Genomic DNA, 12,195 nt, shown 5'->3' on the forward strand with positions numbered 1-12,195 from the left:
TCACTTATCCTAATAAGTATACAAATCATGCCAACGTGGATTGGTGGCAAGAATACTGGCTAGATTCCTGCGCTGGACAGCCAGGCTGATCCTTTGCGCAAAAAATGAGCCAGCCTTTCTGTCACCAGTCGAGACAACTAGCCGCGGTGAAATCATTGGATAAAGTTGGACTGCGATTCCATGGCCCAAGGGTTTTTAAATTAAGTTAAATTTTATAACATTAATGTCCAATGTATTTACCGATTCGATTCAATACTGCTCAACAAATTTAACAAATTAACCCAATAGTTTTAAGGTCCAAAGATTAAATCATTGTGTTATCAAAACGAATTAACGCAATAACAACTTCAACGTTTTCCAATAAATTGTGATAAATTTAAAGGAACGAATCGAAATCTATAATTGAATCGATGTTTGAAATACCAGATAACATTCTAGAACAGTTAATCGCATCACTGTATGATTCGATTAGATCAAATCATTATATTTGTGATGGTTATTTCCTCTTTTCTGAGCCTGAATAGCTACACCTCATTTTTAGGACAAATCTCATTTTAGGGCATACCTCATTTTAGAACATACCTCATTCAAAAATATACCTTATCTTAGAATATACCTCATTTTAGAATATACCTCACATTAGGACATACCTTATTTTGGAACATACATTATTTTAGGACATACCTCATTTTAAAACATACCTCTTGTTAGAACATACCTCATTTTAGGACATACCTCATTTTAGAACGTACCTCATTTTTGGACATACCTCATTCTAGGACATACCTTATTTTAGAACCTACCTTATTTTAGGACATAGCTCATTTTAGAACATATCTCATTTTAGGACATATCTTATTTTAGAAAGGTTGAAATTTTGTCAGTTTTTCTACAATAATCGATGGCAATCGCTGGCTCGTAAGACCTTGTTATAAACAATTTGCGACTAAACATCTTCTGAGAACTGCTATTGTACATACGGATTTTTAATGGGCCTTGTGGCTTGGATTAGGATTTTAAGTGGTGAATAGCAAATCAGATATTCTCTGTTCATAATGAACTTCCGCATAGTAACGCCTGCTACTATACAAAGTATTTTTAATACCGTTTTGGTGTTATAATTCTGACCACTATGTGTATCTGTCTGTTTGTGACACCGTACGTAGCTTTTAATCGGTAAGCCGATTTGGATGCAGTCTTTTTCATTTAATAGCTCTCAGCGACGATTCTTAGATAATGCTTCGTCATTACAAGATGAGGGGTGAAAGTGGGGATGAACAAACTAATATTTTTTAAATATACCAATTGTTTTTTGATTGATTTAATCAACCCATAACCGGCTCACTGCTGAGCTCGAGTCTCCTCCCAGAATAAGAGGAGTTAGGCCAATAGTCCACCACGCTGGCCCTATGCGGATTGGCAGACTTCACATATGCAGAGAATTACGAAAATTCTTTAGTATGCAGGTTTCCTCATGATATTTTTCCTTCACCGTTTGAGACAAGTGATATTTAATTTCTTAAAATGCACACAACTGAAAAGTTCGATTCAGATTCGAACCTACACCCTCCGGAATCGGAGGCAGAGGTCGTATCCACTGGGCTATCAAATGAAATATCATGATGTTTATTTACATTATAAAGCTGAAATCGATAAACAAATTTCAAAAAATTATGGCAGGAATATACCTATTACTTACATTTGTTATTCAGTCATGAATTAATATTGTAATATTAATTGATGACTGTAACTAATTTTTTTGTCAATGAAAGTTTAATTTCAAAAGGGGTGGCATTTATGCAGAACTCCGACTTCTCAATCTTTTAAGACTCCACTATTAAAACTCGCTTAGTGGGATTTAAATTCGTCCACTGTAAGCCCTTCTTAATTGGTTCACCCACGCCAGGGAAATAAATGAAATCTTCGCAATTATTTTACAAAGAGATCGGGAATTTTCTTTAAATTAATTGGTACTTGGGTATTTTTTAACGTGAGCAAAGAATTGATTGTTCTAGCTAAAATATTACGAGTATTATAAATAAGTAAGTATTTCGAGAATTTTTATGCACAATTCTAACTAAAGGACAAATTCTAACCATTTAATATTTGTTTTTATAAATACATATTATTTTTAGTTCTAATTCAACATAGGTAAAAAATATTGGTACCATCACATTGACTGTATTATCAAGGTAAAAGCATCAACTGTAAGCAAATTTAAAGCATATTTAAGCATTATACTTTACAGTAAGTCAAATTCAAAATTCAATAATTTCAATTAGGCTTAGTTTACAAGCACTTTTGAAACGTCAAAATGTCAATTTATTGAAAATAATTTAAAAAAAAAATCATCCTTTTTTCTAAGCCTAGCGTAAAAAATTCTCATCATGTTTTTCACTAAATTCAAAGAGAAAATTCCTTTAGACTCAATGAAAAGCTTTTAAGTCTAAAAATTTCTCACGCGAACTAAGTAGCGAGTGCACACTACGTACAAAATATTTTAAGGACTTGCTAAAGAGATTTATTACGCGCTACTGATCTGATTATTTTGGGAATTATTTACGTTACTTGAACGTATCACTCGGCCCATGTTCTATTACGCGGCTTTACTTGCTTGTAGAAGTTATATCCATATTATGATTTTTATACCACGAACAATGTGTACCAATGTAAAACTAGCAGACGCTCGTGACTTCGTCTTTTTTAGTGGACGTCTACTAACTGTGAACTACCTCCTTGTCTAATTTCATCTTTGTGCGTCAAATTGTTCGCATTTCGCATTTATATATTAAGATTTTGAAGATAATTGTTTCAGTAGTTAAAACCTGATAGCGTGACAAACACCTGAAGAAACCCATTTTTGCGTTTTTAATATTAATTAGTGAGTTTGTTTAATAATAAATCTGAATAGGTTGTTTGTTTGTGCTCCGTAAACACCGGAACTTTGTTTGGATCGTGCCGCGTTGCAAGGACCAGCTCATTACTAAGGGCCCCTATGGGTTCGAAACTAGCCGGGCATACTCCGACGTTGTATCACGTGAGTTTTAGCCGTGTTTCATTATAATATGAATAATAACTAAAATCTTGGAATGGTTTTGTATGTTTCGTTGATCATCTTGTACTTTCCCTTTGAAATTATGACCATTAGAATAACAAACACTGAGTCAACGTCACACCACCATGGTAATCTCACAAAATTAAAAACAAACATTAGCCATAGGTTTATTTGATTAACGTGACCATGCATGACCCTCTAACTAAGCAAAACTCTATTATTGGATGGAAACCTCTCAGTTTTGACACCCGATTTATTGGTGGATCTATTCAGGACTCCATTGATACGTATTTTTTCCCAAACATTTTGTCTTTAGTGTGCAAAACTCAGACGTTATATTCTGAGGACAATAGACACCTGCGAAGTGACCTTATCGAATGATTGATTGAGACAAATTGCACATGTTCATGGAACATTTTTTCACGTCACTATTGGAGATTTTGAGTCGCGATAAATTATACGAATTGCTCTACATTACGAGCATGTTGCTGATTATTAATGGCTGACAATGTTTGTATGAAGTTTGTCGACTTCCTAATTTCCTTGAGAATTGTGATAAATTATAGAACAAGAGGATTAATTACTAATGTCACTGATCGTAGATAAAACTGAAAGGCTTTTGAACAACGTAACCGGATACATTAAACTTTATCGACGTTAAATTGTTTCACATAAATGCTAGTGATGGGATTTTGATGAAACTTTCAATAAAAGTAAATATTTTTTTTGTAATAAAACTTTAGCTTGAGGCACATTCGTTGGATGTTTTCACAATCTTTGACGGTTATAAGTAGATAAAACTTAGCGGACTTATTTATAAACATGGATTATAGTTTAAGCCTTAAATTTCTTTAAATTAAAGTGAATTTTAAAGGTACTTAGGTCCACTTTACTTTGAAGAATTAATTAAAATTAAAAAAAGACGAAGGTTAAATCTTTATCAATATTGATGAATATGGGGGGTAGCTACAAAATGAAAAAAGTATGGCGTAGTGCTTTTTCATGTGCATATTTATAAATAAATTATTGTCATATTGAAAAGTCTTTTGTAACTTGCATCGTTATAAGAGATACTTAGGAATTTTAAGCAGTTGCAATATTTTCCAAGCTCAGGGCTGCGTTGAAAGTTTGGAATTACTTGCATATTATGTAAGGTAAAACTAGGCAGCAGTATTAAAATTAATATTTACGAACTTACCTCGAAAGTAATTTACATGTGAAGGATTTGTAAAATATTTGCAAACTAGTGCAGGCACGCAAAATGGGCTAGATTTTAATAAATATAAGAATTATGAAAACATTTTACATTATTAATTACTAAACTAAGTATGTACACAATACGTATTATACTCACATTAACAAGAAAATCTGTTGTAATTTCAAAAATTTAATGTGACTAGACAGACAAACAAAGTAGATCTTTACTTTACCACGAACCAAATAGATAGCGATACTTACTTAGATACTTAGGTGAAAATAACTTAGATTTGGTGTTAAAATCATATCATACTCTTATTTATACATATATCAAAACGTTCATACCGGATAAAAATATTAAAGGAATGCTCAATAAACAAAATTTTCTGCATTAGTCTATGACTAAAAGTAAACACTTAGTTGTAAAATGTAGTTTGAAGAAACAAATCGGTCCGTATTACCTACCACAAACCAATTTTACACACTTTGATCTTGAAAGATAAAACGAGCAAGCCTTATATGTTTTAGCAGAACACAATTATTAGAAATATTTAACTGCTACATTGACAACGATATTCTAAAACTAAGTGTAAGCGCTCGCAGCAAAATGTAATCAACTAGTCAATTTTTAGTTCATGTAATAACCCGGCCACTAAACAACTTCACATATATTGATCATATGTGGTATTATAATGACGAGCTTATCTATCATATTAGCAGCTAATAATTATTAGAAAAATATAATTGCTCAATAAACAATGTTATTCTAAAACAAAGTGTAAGCGCTCGCAGCAATATGGAATCAACTTTAGTCTATTCGCGCAGTCAATTTTAGTTTATGTAACAACTCGGCCACTAAACGACTTTACACATATTGATATATAGGATGTTATAATGACGAGCTTAAGTATCATATTAGCGGCTAAAAATGATTCTTCTTCTTCTTAAGGTGCCTCTCCGACTAGCGAAGGTTGGCAGTCAGATTCTTGAACTCGTCTCTATCCTTCGCGAGGCGAAATAATGATAAGAAAAATATAATTGCTAAATAAACAATGTTATTCTAAAACAAAGTGTAAGCGCTCGCAGCAATATGGAATCAACATTAGTCTATTCGCACAGTCACTTTTAGTTCATGTAACAACTCGGCCACTAAACGACTTTACACATATTGATATATAGGATGTTATAATTACGTTCTAACGAGCTTAAGTATCATATTAGCGGCTAATAATGATAAGAACAATTTAATGGCTAAATTGACAACGTTATTCTAAAACAAAGTGTAAGCGCTCGCAGCAATATGGAATCAACTTTAGTCTATTCGCGCAGTCAATTTTAGTTCATGTAACAACTCGGCCACTAAACGACTTTACACATATTGATATATAGGATGTTATAATGACGAGCTTAAGTATCATATTAGCGGCTTATAATGATAAGAACAATTTAATGGCTAAATTGACAACGTTATTCTAAAACAAAGTGTAAGCGCTCGCAGCAATATGGAATCAACTTTAGTCTATTCGCGCAGTCAATTTTAGTTCATGTAACAACTCGGCCACTAAACGACTTTACACATATTGATATATAGGATGTTATAATGACGAGCTTAAGTATCATATTAGCGGCTTATAATGATAAGAACAATTTAATGGCTAAATTGACAACGTTATTCTAAAACAAAGTGTAAGCGCTCGCTGCAATATGAAATCAACTTTAGTTTATTCGCGTAGTCAATTTTAGTTCATGTAACAACTCGGCCACTAAACGACTTTACACATATTGATATAGGATGTTATAATGACGAGCTTAAGTATCAAATTAGCGGCTTATAATGATAAGAACAATTTAATGGCTAAATTGACAACGTTATTCTAAAACAAAGTGTAAGCGCTCGCTGCAATATGAAATCAACTTTAGTTTATTCGCGTAGTCAATTTTAGTTCATGTAACAACTCGGCCACTAAACGACTTTACACATATTGATATATAGGATGTTATAATGACAAGCTTAAGTATCATATTAGCGGCTAATAATGATAAGAACAATTTAATGGGTAAATTGACAACGTTATTCTAGAACAAGGTGTAAGCGCTCGCAGCAATATGAAATCAACTTTAGTCTATTTGCGCAGTCAATTTTAGTTTATGTAACAACTCGGCCACTAAACTACTTTACACATATTGATATATACGATGTTATAATGACAAGCTTAAGTATCATATTAGCGGCTAATAATGATAAGAACAATTTAATGGGTAAATTGACAACGTTATTCTAGAACAAGGTGTAAGCGCTCGCAGCAATATGAAATCAACTTTAGTCTATTTGCGCAGTCAATTTTAGTTTATGTAACAACTCGGCCACTAAACGACTTTACACATATTGATATATACGATGTTGTAATGACGAGCTTAGGTATCATATTAGCGGCTCATAATGATAAAAACAATTTAATGGCTAAATCGACAACGTTATTCTAAAACAAAGTGTAAGCGCTCGCAGCAATATGAAATCAACTTTAGTCTATTCGCGCAGTCAATTTTAGTTTATGTAACAACTCGGCCACTAAACGACTTTACACATATTGATATATACGATGTTGTAATGACGAGCTTAGGTATCATATTAGCGGCTCATAATGATAAAAACAATTTAATGGCTAAATCGACAACGTTATTCTAAAACAAAGTGTAAGCGCTCGCAGCAATATGAAATCAACTTTAGTCTATTCGCGCAGTCAATTTTAGTTTATGTAACAACTCGGCCCGTATTGCCGTTATAAACATTCATACACGTAGGTTACACAGGGCATAACGATCATACGTATCGGGTTCGCAGAACATAACAATCAGAGTAATGCTCGGGGACGCGTAAAGCTATTTGCTGATAAAAGTTTACTTCTTCCAATATAGAGGTGCGTATAGCTTTTGTTTCGGATATTTTAATTGGAGTATTTATTTTTGTATAACGTAACAGCTGGTTTTTTTATGCATTACTGGTTTTGTTTTGGTTCGTTAGTATTGAAAGTATTTTCAATGTAAGTAGTTTTACAATCTTTTTTGGGAACTTTATAAGGTTTCTAGCTGTTGTGCGAAGATTAGGTAATGTAGACGAGGCCCTCTCTGAATTACTCTGGCAAGTCGAGGTTGTTCCAGCTTAGTAGTTAGGCTGGTTTTAGAGTCACACTTACAAGACGCTGACCGTCGGCGCTGACAGACGAAATGTATGAACTCCTAGGGAGTGTTTTAGAATAACGCGTAGCTATCAGCGCGTGCGATGTTCGACGCGCTACGCGTTGAGCTGTCAGCGCCGACAGTCAGCGTCCGGTCAGCGTGACTCTAAAACGAAGGCTGGTTTTAGAGTCAGGTTTGAAGATTACCTTTAGCGTAGTAATTAATTTTAAACGCCATTTTGGTTTAAATACTTTACTGTAAAAGTTGATGAATAAAGAAGTTGAACCCATAACGGTAATTTTTGAAAAAAATAATGATATTAAAAAAAATCAAGAACTACGAGAGAGTTGGCTATTTACGATGATATTTATTTAAATACGACTATTAAGTACATATACAAGTACAAATGTCGTTTTTAAATAAATATCACTTCATAGTTTTTAGTTAGTTTAGTTTTGTTTGAATAAAAATTAGGATAAAGTATAGGTACATATTCTATTTAAATTTTTCATACACCAAATCATTATTGGTAGAAAGTATCAGGGTCTTAATTATTCATAAGCTATCTTTGTAAACCTGCTTTCTAATGAATAAATAAATTATTATTATTATTAGTTATTTTAAATCGGACTTTTCTAGTACTTTTATACTACTTACATATGATGCTAGAAAACAAATTAGTGTTGTTCCGAAATAATTATTTGCAAGTTACTTTTTAAATTTTATGCCATTTAGTTATTTCAATAATTTTAAATGAAATTTTCATAATGTATATATTTTTAAGGTAATAATGATTCCTCTAATAATAATAAATGAATTCCTCATTCGTAATAATGATATAAACTTGGATACCTTAGCTAGGAGTGTGCCGACAATAACAAAAAAACCATTGAGATATTGAGACTCAATTCAATTGTATGACCTTACTATAGAGTTATTATCTCGAAAGAGCCAAGTAAAGACGTTACTCAATACATACACCATAACAATAAGCAATACCATAGAAACTAACGTTCCACTCGTGGAATTACTTTTTGTTAGTCCTTTGTCATACGGAGAAGATGAAAAAGTTAATGTATTCTTTAGATATTGTTCGTATTGGATCTGAGGTTATGTATGGGGTATGTATTTAGTAACATTGCATTGTTAACAAAATAATTATTTTTATTCTTTATTGTGTTCGGTAATTGCGTTGGTCATTAACATTTTTAGTTTATAGAAAAATCTATTTTTAGATATTTTGCATGCTCTTTATTCCTGAACCCAATGAAAATTAAAACAGATGGAAAAATTAAAAACAACTTTTTGTTTAAGCATGACCAACACATTTCCTCTCAAACTAATTTAAACGAAATCGAAAATTGACAGTAGGTGGGAAAATAATAGCCCAACAAGCACGGATTTAAGACCTAGACCACTAGTCATTTTCTATTTGTCGGTAGAGAGGCCTCAATAGCTCCAGCTAATTGAGGCTGTGCATTCTGATTAGGTAGACTTTTAAAATATAGCCTCAGTAAGTACACTGATAAATACGAAGCCGTCACTACACCGTGAGCTATCACTGAGAGCCCAGTGGTTATGACCTCTGCCTCCGATTCCGGAGGGTGTGTGTTCGAATCCGGTCCGGGTTATGCACCTCCAATTTTCAGTTGTGTGCATTTTAAGAAATTAAGTGTCTCAAACGGTGAAGGAAAACATCGTGAGGAAACCTGTATACCAGAGAATTTTCTTAATTTTCTGAGTGTGAAAAGTCTGCCAATCCGCACTGTGCTGGCGTGGTGGACTATTGGCCTAACCCCTCTCATTCTGAGAGGAGACACGAGTTCAGCAGTGAGCCGAATATGGGTTGATAACGAACGAAGTACTCTGAACTAAAATTATAAAAGTCTTATGTGCACATTTTTCAAAGGAACCAGGCTAATGCAAACAAAAAACTTATAAATAGGGCTAATACAATCCAACAATAAAGAATTCGATTATTTGCCCAAGTACCCACTTAAACGCATTTCTCGAAAGGTAGAGGCGAGGTAACGCGCGATTATCATAATGAAATTGCCGGCAGTTCTGAAGGCTATAAGAAAAATGGTAAAATTTGTGGCGTTAAATAATATCGTTAAACGTAAAGAAAAATGTTCCCGCCCAAGGATTGGGAGCCGTGCCTCTGAAATTGCAAGTCGTATATTACACAGGGAATTTTCAATTACGGCAATCCCGCGGTTTTTCATTCGTAATGTGACTTTTAGGCTTCGTTCCGAGTTGGTCATCCATAACTGCCAGTCCATAGAGTTGAACGCCTATAGAGGTAACTAGATGATGTCGGTGCTGCTTGCGTGATAAATCAGCCCCCTAACCAAGTGGCACGTCGATTTTCTTTCTACGATCGCTAACGCTACGAAAACTAGAAAGATGTACGGGAATGACATCTGCTATCGACAGGTGACGTGATGTCATTCCCATACATTTTTCTACTTTTCGAAGCGTTAGCGATCGTAGAAAGAGAATCGACATGTCACTTGGCTAATTGGGCTGATTCGAGCTTCAAATTTTGAATTCCTGGAACCATAGCACCATACCAATTGGCAACATTTAACTGCATACAGCCTTATGGAATCAGGCACTTGTATTATGATATCAAGACAATTGTTTTTAGTACTTACCTATTTCTTTTGTGCGTTACTTTGATGCAAGGAATCTGTCGTCCACTGGAGATAAGTCCTCAAGTTGAAAGACGATATATGTTCCCAATGAAGCCTCAATAGCTCAACGGTAAGAGCGGTTGGACTCATCACCGAGGGGTAGTGGTTTGATCCCCGCCCGTTGGTCTATTGTCGTACTCACTCCTGATAAAATCTTTCCCGACAAGTTGAAGGGGAATGGGAATATTGGTAATGTTTACAAGATATGATACTCTTTTTAAATAAAAAAATAGACGAGTGGAGTGTTGCAAGCTCTCCTCTTTAGAACCCTATCTAAAGAGGAGAGCTTGCAACACTCCATGAGGTGTTCAGCGATGTGGACGGCCTGCTACTGAACTTGTTGGAGATGTATACTGTGCAGGTGATTAACTTGCTCTCCGATCCATAGCGCCGCCGACTTGCCAACTTGAAGCTGTTACTAACATTATTATTCAAAGAAAAATCCCAATAATCTATTTTTGGTAACTTAATTCGTGTAACCTAATTCGTGAGCTGTTATAGCCCAGTGGATATGACCTCTGCCTCCGATTCCGGAGTGTGTGGGTTCCAATCCGGTCCGGGGCATGCACCTCCAACTTTACAGTTGTGTGCATTTAAGAAATTAAATATCACGTGTCTCAAACGGTGAAGGAAAACATCGTGAGGAAACCTGCGTACCAGAGAATTAATCGCTGCGTGTGTGAAGTCTGCCAACCCGCATTGGGCCAGCGTGGTGAACAATTGGCCTAACCCCTCTCATTCTGAGGAGACTCGAGCTCAGCAGTGAGCCGAATATGGGTTGATAACGTAACCTAATTCGGGCCACAACCCCTGAGCCTCTTGATCCCCAGTCGAACCACTTAACCACCATCAGAGGTAGCTTGGCTAATGCATCGTCAACATCAGCGAACTTGGCCTCTGTACTGTAATACTAACCTGGATTTTTGTACGCATTACTTCCATAATTATTATAGCATTTCATGAAGGTACTTTAAATTTTACCAAGGTATACCATGATTTCTTTTTTTTTAATATCTAATAGTTGGCGGAACAAGTTGATCGATAATTACCCACCTGATTTTAAACGGCAAATCTCTTATTAATCTCTTAGCGATAAGCTGAGAGATATTTACAAGGATATGGAAGGATCCCATATTTATGTCGTACCTTTAACGAGCTCTGCCACGTAATACTTAAATTTCAAGTCTAATGACCATGTAATGGCAGGCGGCTCGAGACCGTTGAGTTTGGAAGTCCATGCTAGACCTATGTTCAGCAATGGACGTCCATCGCCTGATAATAATGATGATAGCCATGTAATTACTGGCACTACCCAAGACGCACCCCTGACTACTGCACGAGGATGTCATGCTATGAGATTTTTTTTCTACAAGTTAGCCCTTGACTACAATTCCACCTAAGTAAGTGCTAAGGTAAGTAAGGTGGTAAGCCCGCTTCCATCTTAGATTGCATCATGCAATCTAAGATGGAAGCGGGCTAACATGAAAATAGGATGTAATCCACACTCCTTTCGGTTTCTACACGACATCGTACTGGAACGCTAAATCACTTGGCGGTCTTTGTCGGTAGGGTGGTAACTAGCCACGGCCGAAACCTCCCACCAGCCAGACCTGTGATCCAATTAAGAAAACCTCAAACAGTCCAGCCGGGGATCGAACCCAGGACCTCCGTCTTGTAAATCCACTGCGCCACGGAGGCCGTCAACGTAACAATCAAACAAACTCACATTGTTACTTGTAATCGTCATTAGCAACCCATATTCTACTCACTGTTGGGCACGAATATCCTCTCAGAATGAGAAGGGTTAGGCAAATAGTCCACCACGCAGAACTAAGAAAATTCTCAGATAGCTATGCTGGTTTCCTCACGATGTTTTTCTTCACCATATACACGTGATATTTAATTTCTTAAAATGCACACAACTGAAAAGTTGGAGGTGCATGCTCCAAACTGGATTCGAACCTACGCCCTCCGAATTGAAGTCAGGGGTGATATCCACAGGGTACTACTTGTAATATTAATTAAAAACCTTCATTTCAGTCTTCATAACCTATTACCAGCAATAATAAT

This window comes from Bicyclus anynana, chromosome 6, assembly GCF_947172395.1.
Source record: "Bicyclus anynana chromosome 6, ilBicAnyn1.1, whole genome shotgun sequence".
NCBI classification, from domain to species: Eukaryota; Metazoa; Arthropoda; class Insecta; order Lepidoptera; family Nymphalidae; genus Bicyclus; species Bicyclus anynana.